The following is a 27035-nucleotide window of genomic DNA, read 5'->3' as shown; positions in this document are numbered from 1 at the left end:
TACACAGTTTTGTTCCATTCCCATTTCCTCCCTCTGAGGTAGTCGTCCAGCAGTATCTTAGCTTATTGTTTAGGAGCAAAGGGGTAGCCAAAGGCCAGGTAACTTGGATTTGACTGCTGTATTCTCTTTTCCCACAGGACACAAGATACAAATCAAGTTACTTTGACCCCATTGTCCTCTCTGCACTCCTAGTTCCCTAAAGGCAATACTGTGGTGTGGAATACTTTCTTTTCTTTACTTATTTTTTTCGTCTTTGTATGGCTGCTGCTAAAAGCACAAGGTACTTACATTTTCTTGGGTAAACCATTCCACCTACCCAGATGACTATTTAATCAGATAGACAGGTTCTTTGGTCTTTTGTTTTTGATACAATATTTTGTTATGAGGCTCTTTCCCTTAACTATTGATCCATAATTAAACAAAAGAGAAAAAAAAACTAAATTTAAGTTGCTGCATCATACGTTGGATAATGTCTACGAGCAGTTTGTGTAAAACAGTGTGAATATTTCTCTACAACTCAGCATCCTGAGGCACACCAGTGGCTCTCACTTATGTTTGGTTTGATCTCTTCACAGCAGCTGAATCTTTCTGGTGTCAAGCTAGCCTTTTTATGTTCTAATGAAATCCATCATGACTTAAAAACAAATAAGCACATTTCACAAGGCGTTAGCCTGCAGATCATGCCGCTGACCTGTGACCTTAATTTTCTAACCAAACATATATTCACAGGTGACACCCTGCCTTCCCTTGATGGAAAGTGTCACAGGTGTTGAAGTCTGATTAGAAATATGATAATGTCAGTATTCTTGTTCGGAAGTCCTTAAACAATGCAGTGAAATGAAAGTAGAATCCCGATTCAATTTTAAAAACTGAATAAAACTGGTTTTGTGTAAGATGTGTTTGTCACTACCCATTGTCATTTAGTCATAGTTATTTAGTTGTAGAATGTTAGTATGTTTAAAGATTATGAAGCAGTTGTTTGAATATTAAAACTATAAAAATACACATTATATCGATAAGCCAGTGCTTCAGTTAATTGCAAGACTCATCATTCCTTTTCCGCCATATAAAAGTAGTTTGTTTTCATTCAAACTTGTTTTAATTTCAGGACTTTGATTTTTCATTGCCTAAAATACATTACTGTTGTATTGTAATGTAATAGACTGATAAGAATGTACTGCCCGGCATTACTTTGTCACCCTATTTAAATATATATTTTTAAACCTATTGTTTTTTTCTGATCTGATCAGTTCTTGGACCTTGAAAGGCAAATAAGAAGCTTCAACAGAATGCAGGTTCTTCATAATGAAAAAAATAGTCTGCAAAAGATGTTTTCTCGCCATGTTTATCAGAAATATGTATTGTTACAAAAGTGCTTCACTTTATCATCGTCGACATTATTAACAATATTTCAGCATTTGGGGTTTTGAGTGTTCTGCAGTTATGTCTAGACCTCATGTGAAAGGCCAAACATGTATTTACTCATTTTACGAATTCATTCATTTACATAGTAGAAGCTTTTATCCCATCCGACTAACAAGGTCTCTATAGAAATGAGCTTCTATTAGGTTTAATGAAAATGAGCTAAAACTTGGAAGTAATTCTTCACAAATTCAAGGAAAACAAACATGAATTTCCACTGCTTTTCTGACTGTGGTCATTTATCAGTTACTGGTTGTTTCGCTGCTCATTTCCACATCTGTTTTTTTTATATATATAACTAGCCTTAACAGTTGCATATGTTTATGAGTGTATTCTTAAAATTTGCAGAAAGGGACATGACACATATATTAAATGCACTGCAATTTGCTATCTTTATAGTTGGTATATGAACAGAAAACCAGCATCGCATACTTGAAACGTCACATATGTAATTGCATGATCTGTCCCAAATCATTTAGGTTTGCTTAGGAAGTACGATTCAGACATGGCACATGTTCCTTTTCAGATGAAGCAAACAATACAACCCTTTAACCCACGTTGCACTGCCATCCTTATCAGCACATTTCCTACAAAGGGTTAATTCAATCATGTCAAGGTTCTCTGCTCTGTTGCTTGCCTCTACCATCATACTTTAGGCGCAGTGGAGCGTCTCTTCATTGATGGCACCTTTGGCTTCACAATAGAAGCTAATTTGTTAGAATCTTTCACAGGTCAGAGGCTGCTTAAAGGCGAGGAGGGCGCCTTGGCCACCGGAAAAATAAAGCCATCCAGTGAGTTGGAGAGGGCAAATTAAATGCCCGGTTATTTTATGATGGCAGACATACAAAACATAAATATCCATTATTTTTTTTTCCTACCTCAATATAGTCCATGAGATCCTGCCAGCCATCCCAGTTAACACAGGTTAATAGATTGATTCCAATGACATGGATCATAATGAAGAGTAAATTGTTTTATCTCTTAAGTCTTATTTGGTCAGCCAGGAAAACATATGAGGTAATATGGCTGAGGCTAAATGGAGCGTATAATAGATCTCTTACTAAGGCATAAGGATAGGTTGATGGCAGGGCCATGATTAATGAATATAATAATGCTCTTAAAATTGAAATTTTTCTTTGCTTTTTTTTTGGCCCTTTCAACTCCTTTTTGCTGTGGACATTGGGAGTGTTTGTGCACGTATGATTGATGTGTGATTGGTAGCGTATTTATTTATGTGTATTGGGTCGTTTTCACAGAAAGGTCTCTGCTGGCCATGAAAGTGAGTCCAGGTTACAGTGAGCTCATTTTCACTTCATGGCTGAATGTTTAGGGGCGTAACAGGGTGTAGAATATAGTCTAATTTTCACATTTAACTATTGGCATGGAGTTAATTGTAAAGTTACTTATGGGTCTATTATAAAAATGACTATTCATTTATTTCTAGATAGCATATTATGGGGAATAAGAGAATGTCTTCTTTTTTTATTTAGATTAAGTGTACTTATTTAAAGACATCAGTTCATTGTTACAGCTCCTACAACCTTCTTTTGACCAAAGGGGAGGGAGACTTGCAAAAAAATCAATTACTTTTAATTCTGCACTATTGATATGCTTAGATAATGCGGCAATTGAACAGTGCTTCTGCCAGTGGTGATGAGGAGCAGTAGATGAAGAGTAATTGGGCCCTGACCCTTGTGTGCCTCGGCCACCATATCACCCGAGCTTCCCCCAACACTTTTTCTCCAACAAGCAGCAGGGCTCATTCTGCAAACCCTCAGTGGTGGCAAGGTGATAAATTACAGTTCTTAACTATCATTGATTACTCAGTGTTTCTCCACTTTCTGTGACAACTGTTCAGTCACTCTGAATGGCTCTTAATGGCACATTAGAGAGAAGAAAGCATACAGTTTCCCAAACATTGATTAAACTTGCTTGTTGCTTAATAAAGACAAACTGACGCCACACTTTGGTAGCTTGTGACCAAGTAGAGACGTAAGACCCATAACATAATGTGAAACAATGGGATATCGGCCGTCCCTTGGTGGTTTGGGTGAAACCAATTTCCATGCAGGATACAGTGAATAATCCAATTATAGATAATTTAATCTAGGCATAATGATATATGATAAGAAGAATCTAGACATGAATCAGTACTAAATTAATTTGCATTATATGGATTATATTTTTTAAAACACTAGTCAGCATCCACTTTTTTCTTTTCTTAAAGGTGCTGAAAAAGCCACTTAAAGTTAAACTTACACTCCAATTTCAACAAAGAACAATCTAAAACATGCAAATGGTAGTTGATCCACACTTTAATAGAGCCTTTTAACTTTGTCTGTGAAATGTATTACCTAGTTTTAGAGTGTGACATAGCTGTGGCTCATTAGTGGCACCAAGTCTTCTTTGTCCCAATCACAACTGCAGTACCAGTTTCCCATTTCTCATCTTGCATCATTAAAACAAATAAAGAAAACACAATCTTTTCGCTTGTGTCTCTTCTGGGACGTGAAAATGTATTATGTTGTGGAGTACACTTCATGGTGTTGAGATAAACTGTTGCCAAAAGGGTGTTTAGCAGTTTTAACAGAAAAGTAAAGAAAAATAACAAAAACTTTGTATTTGGGCCACAGCTGTATGTAAGAGAATTGAAATTGTCTACTGTTCAAATCAGTGCTTTTTACGCTAATTGATTTCAAACTGAACTGTACAGGTGAATTACAGAGTTGAATTCTTAAGGTGCAGACAAAACTCTGGCAATTAGCAGTAGCTGATATATTAATATAGTCTTCATTGTGCACCAATAAGAATGAAAAAATCTCCAATGTTTCCCATGTAAAGAGATCGGCCTTGAGTAACATATAGAAATCAAACAATTAAGCAAGACTAACAGTATTGCAAATATATTCTAATTGTTGTGACTGTACACAGACTGCAGCTCTCTTCACAAATGCCTTTTCTTTCAGTCTTTCACCCGACAACAGCAATAGACTGATGTTGATGTATTGCTCAGTAGTGATTATCAGCCATACAGCATAGCAAATCAAACATCCACGCTTGTAGGGGAAGTGCTATACAGAGATTTTATTGAGTGGTAATGTGTTGCTTGTTTGTGTGCTTCATCTGCAGAAAATTAAATCTGGTTGATTATTTAATTTCACTTCATTTTCAGAAATAAACTTTCTTCTAATATGGGTTATCTTAAATAACAATTAAAAGTGTTCTTGTTTAGAGTTAAAGTCGATCAGCGCAACGTTTACTAAAATCAATTATTTTCGGATTACATGACACTGTAATGTCACTCTTGTTTTTGGCTTGCAGAGTTGGAATAAAGCTCTAAAGGAAGTGAATGGAATGCAGCCTCGATGGAAAACTTGTATAAAACAAGTCTAATGATAGAGAAGTAACGCATCAACTAGAGCCATCTAAATTTGAGTTGAGGATACAGATGGTGAGGGGGTTTTGCAGGCAGAGATGCTAAGTAAAGTTATGACTGTTTGTGTTGCGAGACGTGATATTAAAATGGCAACTAAGTGCCTTGCTTTCTGTGCACAGCAAGCTGAATAATTAACTAAAGCAAATCCTTATCCTCGTAAAACCCCACTAGAGACCGAGATTGTCAAAAACACCACAAAAGATAGATAGTTCAAGAAATAAAGGGAAAAATGCACGCAGCTACTAGTACTAGGGCCTCGAGTTATGCAGAAATGCTTATTGACATAACGGGTGTAACGATAGTGACTTCCTGTTGTGATGCAGATCCCCTGAGATGAAAATCTCTGTGACTGACTAAAAGAAAACAAGATGGTAATCCTTGACTTAATTCATTACTCAAAGGGAAGGATGAAAACAGCATTTGACTTTGTATGTTGTTTAAAAGTGGAATCCTTAAACCTGGCATGCAATATTAGTTGTGTTTGTTTGCTTTATTTTGACAAATAGAAAATGTAACCTAGATATGAAGCCACTTAGCGTGTAGGTATGTCTTTCAGTCCTTTGTATGCCTCCAAGCCAAAGAAAACAGGGATGGTGTGTGTTAATGTCTGAAAAGCCAAGAAAACCAGTTTTGACATTTTTGTCAGCTTTTGACCCACTTCTCATCGGACTGACCCAGTCCATCAACAAAATGTCACCAAAGACAAATAAAAAAACAAAAGCAATGAACACCTCATTTGAATAAGGATAATATCATAATAGTGGCAGGTTGAGTAGTCTATAAGATGCTGCTTGGGAGATTTCTATTGTGTCTGAACCTGATGTCAAAATGCCATGAGAGGTGTCCCCCTGCCAGGTCAGCATGCCTTTGAGGTCGGGGCTTTTGCCCTGGCCTGGGCTGCAGGCCACACTGACTGTGGAGTGGGCCTGGCACTGCTGTCAACCACACATCATGTGAGACTGCAGGGCTGAACCACTATAACAGGGTTAAACTGATTAGCAATGCACTTGTGTTCAGTGGGTCACAGTTTGAAGAACAAAAGTGACATTAAAGGATCTATATTTCTCTGTCGGTTCCCTAATACCATCACTTCTCTTATCATACAAAAGTCTGCTCGAGATCCCTGACAGATAGGTGCCATTTTTCTATTCAGTTGGCCTTTCTTTCCTTTCTCTGTGAATATCCCCAATCCCCTGCACCCTGAGCCCAGTCCTCAAATTCTTAACCCCATGTCTTCCCCCTGTCAATACGTGAACTCTTCTTTTCACTTTTAATTCTCACTTTTTGGCTTGTACTCGAACTTCTGCTCTGTCTTTCAGTTTCCTTCTCACTTTCACCCACACTCATCCCTGGGAAATGTGGATCTTTTCCTGACAAGTTCCTCAAGAAGCAAAGCCTCTGGAGATCATCAGCAGAGCTCTGCCAAAAAATGCGTGGGAATAGCCTGGATGGGAAGGGGAAGGGACTTTTAATTGTTTTTCCTTTCTTTTTTTTTTTTTTTTTCTTTTTCTTCTTCTGGAATTAGTTAGCTAAAAAAAAAAAGTATCTGTGATTGTTTCTTTGTAGCATTTACCTTACAGTGAATAAAGATTCAAACCGTGGGTGGTAGTGACTGCTTCTTTAGGAGACCCAAACTCCAATGTAGCTCTAGCTCTAATGTCTGGAAATGCTTTCCATGTGACACAAATTATGCATATGAATACTGTTTTGAATGATATAAATCAAGCTACTTTGAAGAGTGAAAATTATGTACTCCCTGTGTTTATACACTTAGTAACCTGCCTGTATAAACAGCTGGAATAACAAGTCTGTATTTTGGTGTTCATTAGAAGCTCAGTCAGATGGTTTCCCGAGTAGAGGCATTTGGGAGTTCAGCTCTGAGGTGAATCAGAGGGTCTATTAATCTGTTCTTGTTTGCTGAACTGCTGTTTCTTTGTGGCAAATTTTGATTGTTTTATATATATATTTATTTGCTGGAACATTATATGTCTGGTATAGTTTATATGTTAAGAACTGAATCATTGACATTCTATCATTCCATAAAATACTTTACGCATTAATGACAAACGGTCAGTTTCACAGTGCGACTCAGTGAATTTATTCACCAATTCAAATATTTTATTGAATTTCATCAGCTTAAGTTTTAGATAATCTCTGTTGTCTGTGTAACAAAATAGCAATTGGAAGCAGAATACACTGTTCACATCGGGTAAGGTGTGTTGTGCTGCACTTAACTCTGTGTCTGTTAGGTTTTAGCTGGGGGATACAATTATATTTATTTACAATGCCGGTTGTTGCATTTCTTCTTGAAAAAAAAAAACCCAACGACTATAAAATTAAAACAAAAAGAGTTAATTGGAATAAAAACAGAAGTTTTGCTTTTTGTGGGATAGCACTTTTTTAGGTTTAACTGCTTTAGCAGCATCTCTGTGATACATCCTAAAGCAGAACGATAAATAAGTGATAATTGACTGTAAAAATGGGGCTGGATGTTTTTAAGAAGTCAATACAGAAATTACAAATGCTGTTTGTTTCTGAAAGGCAAACATCTCAAGTTTGCAAATGCTTGTTAAATAGTTGACTGTGTTGTTGCACAGTGTCAGTTACCACCTTTGCTCCGTGATGGACATAAGAAGGCTTTCATTGTTCAGACACAATAAGCATCCATTCTTAAAGCAGATAAGCATAACAAAGTAAAAGTAGGGGGCCGTCAAACATCCAAAACTAAAAGTGCCCAAGCAGTTCTATTTGCATATCAGCCATTCTCACAGATGGACCAGCTGAATAAGTTGTATTGATTAAAATAGCCCTCTGACATCATCCACTTTTTAATGTGACAGTATTCCCCATAAATTTGTGGCTTTGCATGTTCATCTGCTAATTCAACATCAAAATAAAGCAAAATTCTGATTTCTGCCTTTACTGCTTGCTTGCAGAGCTGTATGTTGTTCCATCAGGATTATTTATGTTTCAGTAAATCACAAGCAAATCAGGGAGAACACATTTGCCTCATTTAGTAACTCGCTTTATTGTCTTTACATTGCAAGCAGACTTGCAATCAGTTGCATTGGTTTCTCTATTACTGAACCGCTCCAGGGGGCTGATTACCAAACAGTACTCCAGAGCAAACAAAGGCCAGTGTAAAACAAAGCAAGTGATGCAAACCATACAAATAACCAGTATTAGGGTATTTTCATTTGCGTGTGGAAGCGTAGGAGAAGAGTTGAGAGCCCACATATGGATGATGGCACAATGCAAGCTGCAGAGGTCCAAACCAGTGCCTGATTTGAATTGTTGCTCCACAGGAAGAGGGCCGGCTGGTTTGTTTAGCTGGATGTGATTTCGAGTGGCAGGAGGGGGTGTTGCCTGATCGTATGAAACACAATGGGCCATACTTTCTGAACATGACTATTAGGCAATAATGACGTGGCTCAAGTCCAAGCCATTTGCTGTCCGTGTCTGCAGATTAAGATATCCCCTCTATATATTAATCAAATCATGGCCTCTGTGTGAGGGCAGTATGTGAGTAACTGTGTCTGAGGAGTCCTAGTATGTTTCCAGTGGCAAAAAGTTGCTTATTCATTGTGTATCTAATCAAAGGGGAGAAAATACAGTCAATCTATGGTTGAAAGAAAGACCCTCGTTGAAAATCCAAATTGTTGCAAGTAATTGTTGCAATGGTTTAGGTTTTTTGTCTTTGTAACAAAGTCCTGATTCGTTATCCCAGAGCTGACCATTTCAACCCGACCTAACCAGTACCAGAATAATGTCCCTTGTGTACAGTCCGATAAACATTTGACTAAATGCTCTATTAACATATTGAGCAAACAGAAAAAAAAAAAAAAACAAAGAAACCCAGGAGTATCCTATTGCAGGAAATAACCAGTCTCATTTTCTCTGTAACTGATTCCAGGAAAGGAGCTACATGAGAGAAAGAAGTCAAGCAGTGGGATTTAGAACGCTGAACAACATAGATTCTTCCAAATTCTAATTGGAGAACAGTTGATTTAATTGGTATCCATTTGGCTGACAAAAGAAAGCAAGAGTAGTGGGCAGGCAGGAATGCCTCTGGGGCCGATGTGAACATGAAGTGGCTCTGCTCAACGCTCAGGGACGGATCACTTCCAAAGACAAACCGTGGGAGCTGGCAGGACAGATTGCAGTGGGAGGGAGGGAAGTGGGAGGGAGGTGGGTGGGTGGGTGGGGGGGGGACTAAATTCATGGTGAAGTGAGGAGCTCTTAATGGAGAGGCATCTTTATTTGGAGAGGGAGACATTTTCGACGCAAAACTGAACTCCCGCTGTGGATGGTAACATGTGACTCTGACCCTGAGATGGAGTGGACATGGTTCAGGGGGTCTTATTAACACGGGTTTTAGTGAAAGATAAACTTACTTATGTTGAGCAAAACAAACATGTTTTAATAAGCGCATAATGTCTGAAACACAAAATAATTTCAAAGTATGGATAAAAATTCTTACTAAACCATCTAGGCTTTGTGGTCTTTAAATAAAATCATCGGCATTAGGTTTCAGGAATGTTCAAAGGTCTGTCAATAATAATCTCTTTACAGCTGTTTTAATGATAGTCATCATAGGACAAGGCCGGCTATCGCAGCAACGTATCAGAAGCAAGCATTTGCTTTTATGACAAGACTTAATAACAAAGCTCTCTTTCTTTTTGCGGAAGCTCGCGTTGTCTGTGGGTGAAAAATGTTCCAGAGGTGTGTTGTGCTGTAGCTCGCACAGAGTAGAGGGGGAACCCAGGTGTTGGAGTGTTTTTACTGCCTCTGTAGAGAGGAAGGGTGGAGAGCGAGGGCAGATGACCTGGAGGGGGTTCAGAGGCAGGGGCCGTACTTGGGAGACCTTCACAGGCTGCCTCAGGGGGATACAGCCACTGCTTATCTCTTCCTACACTTTTACTTCTTTTTTATCCTCTTCCACAGTACTGCTTTCATTTCCCTTTCCTCAGTTTAGGAGGACGAGTACTCAGGCATTATTTCCTACCAGCGCCAGCCATTGTATTATCTGCTGACAAGCATTTTCTGAGAGTGGAAATGCTCCTTTCTTCTCTCTTACAGCAAATGTTTGAACCTGGCTGGATTATAAATCTTAGTGTTGAAGTACCGTGAGATTAGCATGCCTTTAATCATTTACTGATTGCAGGCCAATTTGGAGGACAACACACATGACACCTCTACAAAGAAATAGTAATATCATGATGACATTTATGGTTTTACACAAGACCTTTTTTTAAGATTTGGTTTGAAAAGCCTAGTTACAGTGACTCTTTTCCCATAGTGACTACAGTAGGTTTTAATCCTCCTACAGTATATGACAGACCTGCCCTCACCTTGCCCAGCACTTAAAGAAGCAATCTTTCAAAAAGTCCCCTTAAAGCCTATGTGGATGTGTGTCCGTTCAGAAGAGAGCAGTGTGCTGATGGAGAATGGGCCCATTCCTGATGTAAATGAAGAGATGCATATCAGTGTTAATCCTTTGCTTTGTAGTCACAGCCATACCCAAAGTCTGTCTAATTTCCCTCACACTCCCTTTTGCAGCCAGAAGTGTATCGATCGGCAGTAATTGAAGTGTACTTGATAATCCGTAAGGCAACAGGGGAGAGGGAGACCCTCAACTCTCACATCGATGCACACAGAATGGGGCTGTGGGGTTGTGTGTATTTGAGTGTGAGTGTGTGGTTCAAGAGAGGTAGGGGTGGGGTGGAGTGGGGGTGGGGGGGTTCTCTCTAATGTATGGGCGGGTAAGGCAACACCCCCCTCACGGCTTCTTCTCAGCTGATTAAACTCATTGAGAGCCAGACAAGTGGAACAAATAGATATAAAGGTTTGCCTGGCAGCTTACAGCCATTCAGATTTCTTCATTGAAACGGCGAGCACCACATCTACATGGCCGGCTTTATGCTAACATTAAGCAACTGGAGTGGCTGTTTCTGAAATGAACCTTACATTACACACTGCACTCACCAAGATATCTCTGGTGGAAACTTTAAGTGTATGTGTAGACTTGTCTGCTTTTGGACCGATTTAATGCGTAGTACATTATCTGTAATGTTGATGATTTCTCTTCATCCACAACAACAGGCACAATGTGTTGTTTACAGAACTGTCTGGTTATCTGATGCTTTTAGATATTACTTTTTTTACTTTTTAGAAAAGCATCATTACTGATAACAACTTGTATCCAATTTATGCATCTTTGCAACAGGTGGGCCTTTTGAGAATAACATTTTGGGATATGCTGTTTTTGAAAAGGGTTATCTTTATTTCTAATGAGCAAAAAAACAATTAAAAATAAATCATCTGATAATTGATGAGTGGCAGATGATGAATTATGTTTTCTTCTGGTCTCGATAAAGTTTTGTTGCTAGATCAAGAGGTCTGATTATTTGCAAAATGATTGGTAGGACATTTGAGCTACAAACTATAAAGTTAAAAACTTCTAAGGACTACAATTTAAAAACAACTTTGAAATAATACACATCAGACTACCCATAAAATGTAACATGTAGAATTTCTAGCTTTTTCCATGTTATTATCAGCCATCTTCAGCACTGGTGCTAATGAGTGATCATAGTCTCTTGCTGCAGATGTGGAAACAGTTACTCAGGAGCTGGAGCTATAATAAACGACATTAAGATTAAAGGTGGTTAAGAAAATGTCTGATCTGTGAGTCTGGTCTTTGTAAAAAAAGTGAAATTGGAATAAAACAAAAGTCTATATCTGCAGATGGAAACAAATTGTGTGTGTTTTTGTTGCACTCAGCATGACTGGTGAAAGTAGAGTTTATCACTGGGATGATTTTTGTGGCTCCTGCCGGCACCGTATCTTATGGCATTTGCTGGGGGAGTCACCACCCCACCAAGGAAAAAAAAAGGGAGGTATATGTGAAGAAAAAGTACTTAAAAAAATACTTAAAAAGGCAGTTTACTCCTCCCGTATACTCCATGTATGCATACACAAGTAGTCTAAATCTTTTAAATGAAACATTCTTGCATGTAATTTCTTTAATGTCCATGTAATTGGAATTTTTTTAAAAATACGAATAATACTGATTATGAATTGATGAAAGTGCCTTAGTCTTGATCATGACTCCAATGTCTGGTTACATGATAAAATATTTCTTTTTTTTACTAAAAGTGACGATGACTGTATCAACGAGGAAAGTTATCTTTTTTCCACTGGATTTAGTATTATGCTGTTAATGAATGATTTTGCAAATTCTCATTATTCTATTACTATCATAATCACTTAAATTTCTGCTAAAGATACATAAAGTAAAATATAGATTTTTTTTTATATACATTTCTTTATCAATCCTCAATGCTCCCACAACAACATCTGCCATCAAAGTTCAGATATTCTATTTCACAGGACTTTCACCCATTCTCATTCTTTGTCCTCAGAGCAGGAAATACCACATTAAAAATAATGAAACAGGCAGAAATAAAAGCAAACTGAGCCGGCCACATATAAATATACAGTATAATTCTATTAATTTCAGACATTTTTCAGAATCATATTCAAATATGCAAAGCTGCAGACAAAAATGTAATTAATATGCAATTAGGCCAAATTCTTTTAAATCTGACCCAGTTTTTGTGTTCAGTTTAGTATTACAGTAACCATTTTTATTATGTTACAAAGTCATAGTTTCGACACCAATTCATTTTATGAAATATTGTTGGTAAACTACACATTTTTTGTGCATTTACACTCAAACCTCACAAATTTGGACCTCTGTGCCCTGCTTGTCTCACTAATACAAAACCTAACACATGCACACATTGCGCACACACATAGACAGAGAAAGAAATGTTGCACAGAGTCTCTCACCCTGCTGCGAAAATAAGAAATAACCATAACTCCTTCCACTGCCAGCCTGCCCTGCATGACCCCTGTTTTAAGTGGGTAGCAGGTAATTGCTGAGGCGGTGTTACCCATCAGCCTACAAGTCCATGTGTGCCTTATGTGTCATCTCTATTTATTATATTCTGCACGCTCTCTGGGCCTCGGTAATCAATTTCACAAGGATACAGGGCTGATATCAGCTGCCGTGCACATTATGAGGCGAGCCCTCCTCTTATCAAGTGCAGAATTGCCGGCTAGAGGTCATGAACAGATAAACAGGGATGTAACACAACTCCCCCACTCACCTGCCTCCCAGTGAACACAAAAGTGGGAAGGTGATGTTGTGAGGGGGGTACAAAGAACAAAACACCCAGCGAGGAAGAGGTTACGACCCTTGTAAGGTGCCTCTTGTTACGCCCGACCTTCAGAATTTCATCATCAGTGCCTCTGTCTTCTTAATAATTCGGAAGCTCCCGCCTCACCTCTCTCTTGAGTCAGCGTATGTGAGTGTGTGCACGTTTGTGTGCGATGGGGTTATGAGGCCTTCAGACACCCTCTCTCTGATTATCTCCAAGCACTCTTTGCAGACCTTTATAGACCAACCACAACTCCATCAATCATTTGCCCTCCCGTCTTACTACTCAGGCTGACCCATGTCCCACTTCGCCACCTCTGGGCTAACATTATCTAAAGCTGTGTCTGTACTGGTATGCACTGTCTTAAAAGGGGGAAAAAAAACATAACAAAGTAATTTCTTTTCTGAAATCTGGGGATTTAAAATCTACATATTCATAATGTTTTGAGGGCAGGAATATATTCAAGTTGACTTCAGTATTCTCCTTTGTTTTTTTCTACATCAAATCAATATAGTTGCTGAGGTTTTAGGCAGCCGCAGTTGGTGAGAGAATTGGGAATCTATGTTTAAACATGCTTTTGGGATCTAAAAGATGGATGTCAGACTAAGAAAGTGTTTATAGAGATTATTTGCGGTCAGCCGACAAGTCGTGCAGCAGTAGAAATGTCATGCAGTTGCATCAGCCTTAGTAAACATTAATTATGAGTCCATCTTTGTTTACTCATCCCCACACCCTGCACTGGCAGCTGTGTATATTTGCCAAAAGGATTGGATCTCCATGTCACTACATTTTGGTGGTATGCCTATACTATCAACCTTGTGTGTTTGAGGAAAGATGTTAATGGCTGAACAGGTCAGCAGTGTGGTGTACGTTTAAATACTGACATGTGACCATGTTTAGAAGTTACTGGGAGGCAAACTGTTTGATCGTACACTTTTGTGTTTTCCACATACAAAGTTTCACTTTGGTCACCTGCCTTTTGTTGTAGACATGTGTCTGGCTCCCCATCCAGCCCCCGATGCACAGCTGACCTTGTGCAGCCTTTCCAGGCCAAAGACTTGATGAGTGTTTTTTTTAGCCCATCCCCCAACATCCCTCGGCATTTGCGCTGCACATCCGCTCTGTCATTAAACCCTCCACCCGTGGCTTTAGGACCCAACCATATGGTGCAGCTAGTGGAGTGTTGCAGGAAAGGCTTGGCTTTGGTCATAATCTGATGAATCTTTCGCAGAAAAGAGGTTTTCTATGATGACATCACAACCAGTCGTCTGGGTAGCAATCTGCAGAGCAGTGTTTGTATGTGTACACACATGTCTGTGCATTAGTCTGAGCATCTTGCAGATCGAGTGTGCCATTCATGTTTATGACTCTTATTAAAAGAAACATATTAAGCAGAGTGATAGGAATACTCATGAGACACGGAAGCAAAATACTGCAGATTTAAACCTGAACAAAACACTTCTCGGAATTCACTTATCCCGGGCATGCAGTAAAACATAAAAAAAATGTTCTTTTTTTTTTGTTAAATCATTGTCAAGACTACACAACCACACAGATGTATGTTATAATGTTTAAAGCCTTAAACAAAATACTAAATAGTTTAAGAGCCCTAATACCTTGTGCAAGATGAAAGGTTGCCCCTGGAGTCCTTAGAGGCATGTTCAATAGCTGCATGAACAATAGTTGCCAGTTTCACAGTTAAGACATGACCAGTTGTCTGGCAACTTGTTTAGTATGCAGCAAGCAGAGCGTATCACACACACAAAGATGGAAGAGATTTTCTGTGGCTCACAATCCGAAAGAAGCTATCAATTCCCTGACATAAGAGTGAATGGATACGGCTGATGTTCAGGCGATGTTATCGGTATCCATCTACTAAATGCACGAGGGAAGCAAGACAGTGAGGTTCATGCTTGTATGGCCTCGGAGAAAACAGTGTAAATGAAAATCATGCTCTTTATCGAGTTATCGTGAGTCAAGGAAGTGTGTGTGTAAAAGAGAAAGCGACGCACATGGTGTTTGTCATATAATGCTTTTGAACCATGCCTGGAGTTTTAGAACAGTCACACCACACTGAGACACCTCTGGACTGACAGATGTGCATGTTGTAAAGAAATGTCTGTTCAAATACAGCAAAATCTACTCTTTAGTTGGCTGTAGGGCTGGTCATCCATCTAGTATCAAATCATGTAGGTTATTATTGGGTGTTGTTTCGATTTTGGTAATGTTTACAATGACCTACTGACCCAAAAAGGCAGATGTGGTCACAAAGCACAAGCTCATTTCCTTGTGAAAATTTGAATGTGTGCAGTATCAAAGGCAGCTTAAGAACAGAGAAATATCCCCTCATCATTTGAAATGTGTACAATTAATCCAGATTCCATCGCACTGCGTTGTTAACTGAAACATTAAGCTGTAAAAATATAGGTTTGGTTTCCCTTTTCCATAACATTGCTAATGTTTTCGTGAGTTGCAAGTTTCAAAGCTGCCAAAGTTCACAGAGTACGTCCACACATAAAAAAACATAGTTGCATTTAGTCTAATAGGCCTAGAGGCCTTTTGACTCTCTCATTTAGCCGTTTTGTGTGCCTCAGTCTAAGGGGCAAGGGGGAGAACATGGGGCAGTAATGCAGATGTGTAAAGCAGATGGGAATTATTAATTTGTATCTGCTTTGCTTCAGTTCTGCCACTTACTGAAGAGGGGAAAAGTGTCATTCTATTCAATTTTTGTGTTTCTGAAGTCTCTCGTCTCGAGCACAGGCCCGTCCGGGGTCGTGAGTGTTAAATGTCAAGCCTTGTAGTGAGCTGTCAAAGAACAGAATAGGCCGGGATGATTGATGACTGGAGAGCCTGAAACCAAAACCTCCCAATTGCAAATGCTACCTTGCGTCAGTCTTCTACCCACCCCCCACCCCCCTGCTTTTCTCACTTCTAATAGCTCCTCACTATAGGGCCAGGGCAGCTCCCACATGCACATTCACACACAGCCACATGCCCAGTTATGTGTCCTCTCTGCACACTGCCAGGTGTTGTATTGTATGAATGTGGGTTTGTCTTTTGCCAAGTCTCACAAGTTTGAATCCAACAAAGTAAAAGTGAGCCACTGGGCTCCTTTCAGCAGGTTCTTTTTTTTTTTTTTTTTTTGTCTTAGGCAGTGACATTTGTGGCTATGGGAGGTTCACAGAATTCAGAGGTCTGGAAATAAATTAGGCAATAACTGAATGTTCTGGCGCTTGCTGTGATGGCAGTAGTATTAATGTTTCAGGCTTGACCATACTTGGCCCAATTCATATTCAATTTAACTATACAGATGGACTCCTGCAATAAAAGTTTTTTTCTGTTAGCATATAGGTCACATAGTTTTCAGTTTGTTTATTTTTGTCAATTAGTCTGGTTGGTCGCAGATATCTAAGATTATAAGAATTTGATCACAACTTCTATAATGTGAGAAAAGAAAATACATTTTTCACATTAAGTAGGATTTAAAGTGAAGTTATATTTTACATGGATCTAATTTTAATATATCTGAAAGAGTTTAGAAAAAGAAGATTTGATGAAGCAGAAAGACACATTATGCTCTTTAACATTGAAACTGCATGTGGATGCTCATATGTTCTGTATGATTATTGTATATTGATGACAAGTGGAAATTCAATCCAGTCCAAATATTTATGCCTGCTAGAGTGTGACAGCTTTAACAAGGAACACTTCTGATGAAGATATCTGCTCCAACACAGAAATGATCAAAGACTGTCATAGCATTACAATAGTTCTATTTGTCTGCCTTGGCAGGGACATACATCCTGCTTACCGGATGGTTAATCAGAGACTCCCTCTATCATCTTCATCAGGATTGCCTGTGGCTTCGGACAATGTCTTAAAATGTGCTCAGATTTCTTTATCTGCCTTTCTCCTGCCACCACTCACTCTTCCCGCAGATACTATCTCTTCTGAAAGCACTCCCTTTATAGCAGATCAACAAATTATCTTTCTGAACCTTCAGCGCTCTAATTACAAATTTATCACAGCTTTATTTTTGAAGGAAAGAAAAGTAAAATTGTAAAGTAAATGTCAGCGATTGTTGTCGTTGAGGTGTATGTTCCTCCTACATATGTCGGTTTCAAGTCCCCTATTAAAGCAAGCATCATTTCACTGAAGCAGAGAGCAAAGAGGCTGTGAAATCACAGTGTCAGAACAGCTCAGCACCTGCCAATCTGACCCACAGTGACAGGCCACGCTCCTCTTGCCCACATTAATAACACAGATAAACATAAAGCTAAATACCAGGCAATGCTCTGTTAACTTTTATGTGGTTAAGAATGATTGGTTTTTTGCTTCACTACACCAGAGGGATCAAAGTACGTAGGAAGAATATCAGAGCGTTAGTCTCTCCATAGACGTCCAGGTCTATTCGTTTTACCCTTCATGCATATATAATTGCCAGAGCTCGCTCTCAGTGCTACCTATAACCTCTGTGGACATGTCACACGCAATATTGTGTGATATGTACTTAGCTAACTTGGCAGGGCCCTGCACTGGGACTGTTTGACTAAGCATGCAGCACGTATATAAATGAGTTCTAGGTGTGGACTTACCATATCTTTGCAATGTAGAATCAATACTTGCCTTTTTTTAAATGACACTGCTTGACAAACGCTGCATTAACTTTTCTCTGTGTGTAAGGAACAACCTGAAAAGCCAATTATGTTGTTAAGTCTTAGCTATCTTTTTCAGTCCTGCCACTAAATAGAATTTTATTGACTAGTTGCACTCTAATTTCGCTTGAAGTTTGGCAAAAAAATAAAAAATTAGTAGAATTAATGTTTTGAGTTTTAAAATCAAGTTTTTTTTCCCCGTTCAGTAGATACAACATGAATGTGTTTAACTAAAGAATCATATTTCACAGCTTGACATTTAAAAGGGTGGAATTGGAGGTCGTTAAGAGGCAGGGGATGCGGGCAGACGTCTGCAACTGTTTGTTTACCACACCGCTCATTGGTGTCAGACTTCCTGACATTCTTGTACCTTATCTTCAGTATTCTGAAGTCTGCAAACTGGTGCCAGTGAACAAGGGGATGTGTGTGGGGTCTACTTCCATGGCACTGCACTGCACTCGCACCGGGACTGAGTCCAAAAGAGCCATGCTTGTACTTTTGAGGAGTCAGGGTCAGGAGAGATTAACCCGTGTGATCTGGCAGCGCTGGGAGAAATTTGACTTGAGTCTGGAGCAGAGGTGCTGCAGAGGGCAGTGCAGACCGGAACAGGTTCAGCCCCTGTATGCTTATCTCTGGGCCCCACTGTCGACAAAACTCCCCTGGTCAAAGAGTGCTGAGAGTGGTGTAAAAAACGTGTTTACAATTTGAGGAGGTCAAGGACTTGAGGACAGATAACTATTAACAGAATAATGCCTCTGTAAGCAGGTTTACATGTCGGCTGAAAAAAAGACAAATGATTGTGTCAGATCAAAACCACACTTTCGAATTGCCTGTAAACATGTTAGTCTGACTGAAATTGTACAATAATGAACCAGGCTAACACACCCAGACGATGTGGATGGGGCTAAATGATGTATACACACCCAGAGTCAAATGGGTTGAGCTGTCTGTCCAAGCTCCCAAACTGAATTAATCTTTTTTGCATTTTTGTAAAAACAGTCAAATGTAAGTGTAAGTTATTTCAGCAGAGTTCCGAAGAAAGCTGCTCTTATTCACACACACACACACACACACACACACACACACACACACACACACATATATAAATATATAGATATATTTATTTATTTTTTGTCAGATGCTAAACATGTCAGAGATTGTGATTGAAAATCAGCTCATTAAGATTATGTGTGAACTGCACGATGGTGTGGGGGTTAGCACTGTCGCCTCACAGTAAGATGGTTCCTGGGTTCTCTCCGGGTACTCCGGCTTCCTCCCACTGCCAAAAAACATGCATGTCAGGTTAATTGGTGACTCTAGATTGACCCTAGAATTGAGTGTGAGAATGGCTTGTTGTTTGTCTCGTTTGTCTCTATGTGGCCATGTGATGGACTGGCAACCTGTCCAGGGTGTACACTGCCTCTCACCCAGTGACAGCTGGGATAGACTCCAGCCCCCCTGCGACCCTGAGTTGGATTGAACGGGTACAGAAAATGGATGGATGCCCTGCTCTAATTAAATCCAGATTTTATAATATCACCATCATCTGACAAAATTACCATTCGAGTAAATGAGAGACAATGTCTGTGCATTGAATACTTACATGTATGATTGTCTTCCACAGAGGCAAAGCAGATCTATTAAAAAGTAAAACATAAAAATAACATTTAATATCTTGGATTAAACACTGCTGAGATTTCGGTTTCTGAAATATTTTTACACACTCTTTAATGGTATGTTTTTGTCTTAAACAAGCTTGCCAGTGCATAACCGTCTTTAGTCGACTCATGCCTCGCCGTTCACTGTTTTTAAATATAGATGCATAAGCACATGTGAGCCAGCTGGCTTGGCAGATAATCTCCAGGCCTTGAAGTATTCTTTTTTTTCCACATACACAGAAGGATCCATTACACATGCCCGAGTAAATAGGTGACAAAAACACAGCAGAGTACATTGCCCTATAGATTGACTGGGCAGCTGTGAGGTTGTTAGACACGACAATAAATAGCGCCCAACATTTTCTTTCAAGGCTGTAATCAGACCAGCTTGGAGGATATTTCTATGTTCATGCAAGGTAACATTATTGACAGGTGTTTTACTGTTGTTATTAAATGCATTTCTCGATTAAACTGACTGAGAAAACAAACAGGAGTCAGAGGAAGAAAATTTCATTTCTTCTTCAGATCCTACTTACATTAGCTTGCAGGATGAGAGCAAACTGAAATTGAAATAGATGCCAGTGAGGACAGACTAATGATATTTCACTGTGTGTTTCCAGTGGCTGACACCAAGAACTGACATCTTCCCTTAAGATTGGATGACCTCCATTCTTGCCCAGACCTGTCTAAACACACCATCTTCACATTGTTCCAGGGGTTAGCAATGTGAAGCAGCTGTTTTCCTGTCTATGGTTTCAACTCTACCACATTCCCTTTTTTTACAATCTATTTTCCCTGTCACATGCAGAGATACAAACACGAAACACTGTCCATCATGTTCAAATGCTCTTTTCAGTCAGTGCGCTTTCTCTCTGTACGGATGGATGCCATGACCATTGAAACTTTTTTTTTTTCAGGCTAAACATGTTAGAATATTTGTAATATAATATCCCACAGTGTGTGGTCCTTACTTTTAGTTGCAATATAATGTACCTTTCATATATTTCATAAGTGTGACTGCATCTATCAGCATTTCTCTGGCAGCACAGTTGTCTGGCTCTTAGTGTCTAATCTATTAAAGTGCACTCTTGCCTTTTTTTTTTTTTCTATGACATTGAGAATCTGAAACAGGCTTTAACCTGAATTCATGTGTGAGGATCAGACTTTCTTTGACTCTTGCATACTCATTTCTCCTTGCTTTATTGATGGAATGATTTCATGGTTTTTGAGCTGTTGTGGCTTTTTTCTTAATCCTTTTCTCTTCAACTAGCTAAATGTCACTTGATAATATTATAGTTGGTAACAGTGAGAGATGTTTACACAAGAATATCATTTGAATATATATATATATAGTGCAAACGGTTATCTGTGTGGTGAAACATTGGAACTCGAAAAGCAGCTCGTACTCATCAACAAATCATGTATTCTGTTAATGAAGTTGTTGGAATGGCTGTTGATCAGCAAAACTTTGAGTTAAACCCATTGTCATCAAGCACATGCATATAAATGATACGTAAATGAACTGATCAAAATGAATTAAAAATATGAGAAATTACACCACACAAATCTTACAACGCTTCAAGCCATGGGGGCCTCACTGTGGGGGCCTCTTCTAATAGCAATGGGTTTCTCATAAATTTGTTTTAAATTGCGGTTGGAAGTTACAGAAGACACTGAACTCCAACTAACAACTCATACCGCAGTGTTTACAGTGATTAATGTAAAACCATCTGTCTTCATTACAAACATCCTGTGTCTGACAGGAAGTGATGCTATTTAAGTTTAGCAATTCAACTTTCCGAAATGAGGGCTCATCAACAAAAACATCACCAAGAACATGATGATCTAGAATCTTGGTCCATTTAGTAGTCTGTTTACCGACATAACAGCAAAGAAAAGAAAGTGTAAATGGAAACTCTCCCGAGCCAGCCCTCTTCACATCAAGTTTAATTTCAGTCCTTAGTTTGAGCATCTGCAGAAAAAAAAAAGGAACAACTGCCAGTGACGTGATTAGCCTAGGCAATGCTGTAACGAGAAGAGAAAAGAAAGCGGCAGTAGCTGGTACTTTAAAGTGTCAGAGTCTTTGTAGCAATGACTAGTTTATGATGCTGATGTCAAGCATCACACTCAATGAGGCCTTTGTCCCAGGCCGAGACCAGGGCAGTGGGAAAACTGCCCACTCTTAGTCGGCAGGCCCATCCATCTTTCCATGAGGCCTTGCCGTCCCCTTTGCACCAAAACTCTTGTGTATTAAAGATCTCTCGGGTTAATGCGCTGGAAAATTGGCTTGCATTTTTATTGGTGGAAGCCAGCTAAATGAAAGAAAAACAACTCACGAAGGGGAGAAAAGGACGAGAAAAATATCTGGGGGAATGATTGTAGGGGGCAAGCCCTCAAGACTTGTTTCCTGTGACTTCGATAAAGGAGAACCCTGTCTCTGGCATGCCAAATATGATATTGTACCCGGGCTGAGTATAGCACTATCCATTTATCATCACTGGTTGTTATTGCTGAAGTATTGACCCACGCCTGATGTCAGTAATAGGACATTAGAGATAAATCTAAAGAGAACACCGGTGACAATGGAAAGTGTGGAAGACATGTAGTTTTCATCTTGTTTCACCTCCACATTCAAAGATGGTAGCCTTTTTTTTGTAGTTTGAAATACTGTATATCTATGAAATGCAGCACCAACTTACATTCCTCAATGAGAAGTTAATGTCTGAGGGTCTTATTGACACATGCAGACGGCTTGTGTCACCTCTTGCCTCTCATTCGTTTTGATGAGAGAGCTTAAGTCAAACCTCAGCACGGAACACATCAGTGCGATCAATGAGCGTGGAGTGACTGACCTACTGGACACGTTTATGGGTGTGGGAGGCTAATTAGGAACCACTTCCCAGGCTTGGAAAGACAAGCCCTCAGAACAGCTGCTGGTCAGCACTGGACTTCTATCCATGGGTCAAATAGGTGGCAGCTTGTCACGGACAGTGACACAGCTATAGGTCTAGAGAGGCCAATTTACTTAATGGCTAGCCTTAGGGCTAGGGACTACCAGTATTTGGACACTTGTAGATGACAGTGCAAGAGCCAAAATGATCCACTCCATCACAAGCAGTCTCAGAGGAAAAGCCATTTTAGTGAGAAATCTTTTGTCTTTAAAAGTAGATTTAATGAGGTGAACTGTTGAAAGTTACGGTGGTAAGTTGTTTAGAAATTGTCTAAATTGATTCAATACAACATTAATTATTTTAATGTGTAAATGCAACATAACATTTCAAAGCAGGATACTTTTTTTTGTATTTTTGCAAGGGTTTTATGTCAAATATGCTCATCGTCATCATGGTGACATCAGCAATCTCAATTGTAGTGCTTTCTTTTTTTTGTCAGGATTATGTCCTTGGAGGTCAAAATACTTTAGTCCCGGAGTTCTCTTAACACACAGATGTTACAGTAACACAGGCCAGAAATCATGCCCAAACATCACCTTTGACCCCACGTGTCAGCTGATCCACCGTTACCTCTTTTGAAATAGACTCTCAACTTCTATAAATTACCAGATTTTCCCACCATGTCCGTCCATTCATTTTGTCTGGCTCCAGCCATTTTCCACCGCAGACTCTGCGGTCAACTAATAGTGATTGCACAGTTGCTGAAAATCTGTCCCCTTGGGTTCACAGAGGTCAAAGGGCTCACACCAGGGTCAGAGCCTGTCTTTATGTCTCTTTCCACCAAAGGCTTTGTGATGAATAGAGAGCCCCAGGAAACAAAAGCTTTCAGCAAAGACAAGCAACTTTGCTCAATACATCAGCACCTCCACTCACCACCGCCTCCCATGGTAAAAAGACACTTTCTAACTGAGATAAAATGCAATTCAAGGGGAGAAAAATCCACAAAGACGTTTAAAGTGAGCAAAGATGAGAGGTGAAGACAGTTGAAATGGATAGTTTCAGTCGTCATATAGAGAACAAGGAAACACAAATAACACACGCATGCAATGGAATTTACTCTGCTCAGCTTCAAACTCACAGACGTAGAGGTACACCAATGTATGTTTACCATGTGTATTTCCCCTTTTTTTGCATTTACTTCACCTTCCAGGTAAGATCTGGGTCTATTTTCCAGTTTTGGGAAGAGAAAATGCCTCATGGAGCCACGGTTCTAGCGTCTAAAACACCTTTTCTTCCTCAACTTGTTTTCCCTGTAGTTGCATTTGACCCTTGTAAAACTGTATCAGCAAAGTAATAACCAGCCCGGGTCTCTAATCTGCTGCCTTTGTTTCCCTCTTCTCTCATAATGTGTTGCAGATTCCAGAGGTGGAAACTGGCAGGGAGATTTTAAGTAAATGGCATCTGGCTAAAGGTCAGATTCGGGGGGCCCAGTGGGTGAAAGGTTGAATAACTCCAAGGAAGGTAGTGACCAAGTCTTTAGGGAGATGTTTGAGACCTTGTTTCAGGCAACTCCTTCAAATGTGAGTGAACTTTTAAAAACTCATGTAACCAAATTCTGTGCTTTATGTCATTTGAGTGTTTGGATTCACATCTTGCAGTTAAGCTGTTTAAAAATCTATACACACATATATATATATATATGTATATATATATATATATATATATATATATATATACATATACATATATATATATATATATATATATAAATAAACAGATTAGTAAAAGCTTTGTGTAATGTTATCAATCTCAGAAAATTTAGTTTATAGTCAATTAAATTATTTACAAATCACTAAAAATCACTTCTAAAGGTGTTTTTCTCAAGTCAGACTTATTTCCTATTAGTTTAGTTTTTTTGTTTTTACCCAGTTTTTAATAGTAAGTGAAGGTTTGCTGAAGGGAGCAGAGTCTTGAGTTCAGACTGCAGGTGTGTAAAATGGAACATGCACTTTTCTTCTAAATTAGGCATTGACTGCCTGGAGAGAGTGGCAGGGAAATTAGTGGAATAACTGGTTGATTCTAACCAGATGATTGCTTCAGTTGGACGCCAGAGAGTTTTCATTAGGTCTCTAATTTACAAGCTCCCTCTGCATTCCAGCCCACGGACCCGCTGCCCCAGGTCTTAAAGACCTCCTGTAGCCTTTGGCCCCTGCAAAAGCTCTTGCCAAAGCCACGCACTTTGAAATCTACAAATTGTGTAATGTCACAGATAATGAGAAATAATAAGGAATTTGTTGGTACTTTATTCATTCAGCTGTGTTATGCATAATGATAATTATAAACTCTGTAAGTGACCATTGCACAATTTATTGGATGAAGCCATTAAACCTCTGCTGCAGGAGTTTATTGCTGAGGTCACTCTAAAGTCCTTTTTAAACTTTTACACTTTTGATCTCTTGTTTCTTGAGAAACCCACATATGGCACTAGAAATCTATTATTTAGTGTAAATTAAAAGACTCCCCCCCAAAATGATTATTATTTGGATCATAGCTGATGAATCTGGATCATCCATATTAGAAATATCTTCACTTATGCTAAGCTCACCCCACTCACCAATTGTTATATGTTGCACCGCATTCATTTCCAACTCTTCTGCTAACATATTGTAATCCTGCTGAAAGCTTTTTTCAAGGGCACACAGACCCGTTCACTAACTTCAACAATATCCTGGGTTGCTCTAATGGCTGGTGACATATAGACCTTCAACCACTGTTTGAGATGTTTTTCAGCTTAAAAGCTCACATTGATAAATGAACATGAGTGTATGACCCACTGTAACTGTGCTGAAGGAGAAATCTGTGCAGCCTTGTACAAACACTATATGTGTTGACTTTAAGGCTTTGCAGTTCATCCGAAGCAACTTTCTAAAATAAGCCATATTTTTGCCTGGAATTATGGTGTTTGTAAACACTGGGGTGGATGTAGGCAGGCCATGTGCCTCTGCTAATGATGTTGTCGAAAGGGAGGGAACACTCTGGGAGGCCCCATGCTGCTGTTTAACTCTCTCTTAGCTGGCAGGTCATGTGTGATTAAGAGGTTTGTGTTACCTGGAGCCCTGCTGTGGAACTTTTCCCTGGAGGAGAGTTTGTCCCATCCACCTAATCTGAAGAGGCCACAAATGGATATCGCACCATTTACTGGTAGTTTTATCACTTCTTTCCTCCAGGGATCTTTCTCTGGCTTCATATTCAATTTAGAAACCGTTGGTTTCATTACATGCTGGTTATACTATATGTTTGACTTGATTTGACATTACAGGTAAATTATCTCTGTACGGTGAATTTCGGTCGGTTATGTGCTCAAAGGAAAACAAAAAGCACTGTCAATGAAATTTATGCAGACTGAATCTGTTAATGTTGATGAATCTGAGTGAGAATAATTTTGTTCATTCAGAATAAACTAAATGAAACACTCAAACACTTTTACATGTAAAGCAGTTGCAATTATTGCCTTTGTGCTCTATCCACATTACATTACAGACCTACCAAAAGGATTCAAATTAAAATCCCAAATATTCTTTTCCTCTTGTTTTTTATTGACCAAGGATAATAAATAGTCTTCAAATTGTCCCTGAAATTGTGTCCAACGGTGATTACAACCGCCATCACGCTGTGTTTGTGTGCAATGGAGCAGGGGTGGAGATGAGCGGGGGTGATGGAGAGGGATAGAACTGAGACAGTAGTGGGCTAGGAGGTGGCATGCAGGACAAAGAAGAAGCATCACAGTGAGAGAAGTATAAGCATGACCATGCTCCTGTCCTTGTTTGTAAGGTGATGAATGAGAGGGCTGTGCGGCGCTGTGGGCAGTGTGGTTTTTGAAAGTTCTTGTAAAAGAAACAAGCTCCAAACCACATGTAGAGGCATAACAATCCCACCTCAAAAAACCAACAGTAACTACGATGTTGCTTACCTCTGCTTTGAGTGTAATTGTTAGCAAAGTGCTCAGGCTGATATGCCTTTAAATGGTCACAAAATGCATATTGGTCCCCTTAAAAGACAGTTGTTATTCTCAAAAAAATTATTTAAAAAAAGAGAATTCCTTATCAAATATGTTTTTGCATTTTGAATTCTATGCCATTTCATCCTTGAGATTTACATGTTTTCAACCATAGACACTTTTTAAAAAAAATCTCTCTTCTAAAGGTTGTGCATAACGTTGTTTTTTTATTCTATTTTTTAGATTTTATAGATGGTTCAGTGCAATCATGTCAAAAGAATAAAATGTTATCATTACCACAACCCCAAAGCCAGACCACTTTTACTAGGTGGTTGTTCTTCAAACAGAGAGCCCTGTGGAGACAACTGATCTTGTCAACATGTTGAGTTGTTGCAGTGTTTTGAGTGGGAGAGGGAGAACCAGAGGAGCCCCAAACAGCACAGGGACACGAGTTCCGCCAGCTGCACCCTGTCTTTGAGGAGGGGATGAGGAGCTTCTCATTGAGGTTGGCAAACGCTGGCTCGTAAACTTTCCCCTGTCTCTCCCTTTGATTTTCCTTGGACATCTGCCTAGCCCTCCCATCAGGAATGTGCAGCAGCTGTTTGCTGCAAGTGTCTTCGCCGTGTGAACTCGGGCTTGTGCACGGGTCCGGGCTTAATGAATTGAGCCAATTCAAACCGGGTCGCCTGGGACACAGGGCCCTGGTGCATAACTCTGCTCCTGGGATGACAAGCAAGCTCAGTGAAGGAGG

The sequence above is a fragment of the Odontesthes bonariensis genome, chromosome 7 (genome assembly GCF_027942865.1).
Source record: "Odontesthes bonariensis isolate fOdoBon6 chromosome 7, fOdoBon6.hap1, whole genome shotgun sequence".
Lineage (NCBI taxonomy): Eukaryota > Metazoa > Chordata > Actinopteri > Atheriniformes > Atherinopsidae > Odontesthes > Odontesthes bonariensis.
This window is presented reverse-complemented; position numbering follows the sequence as displayed.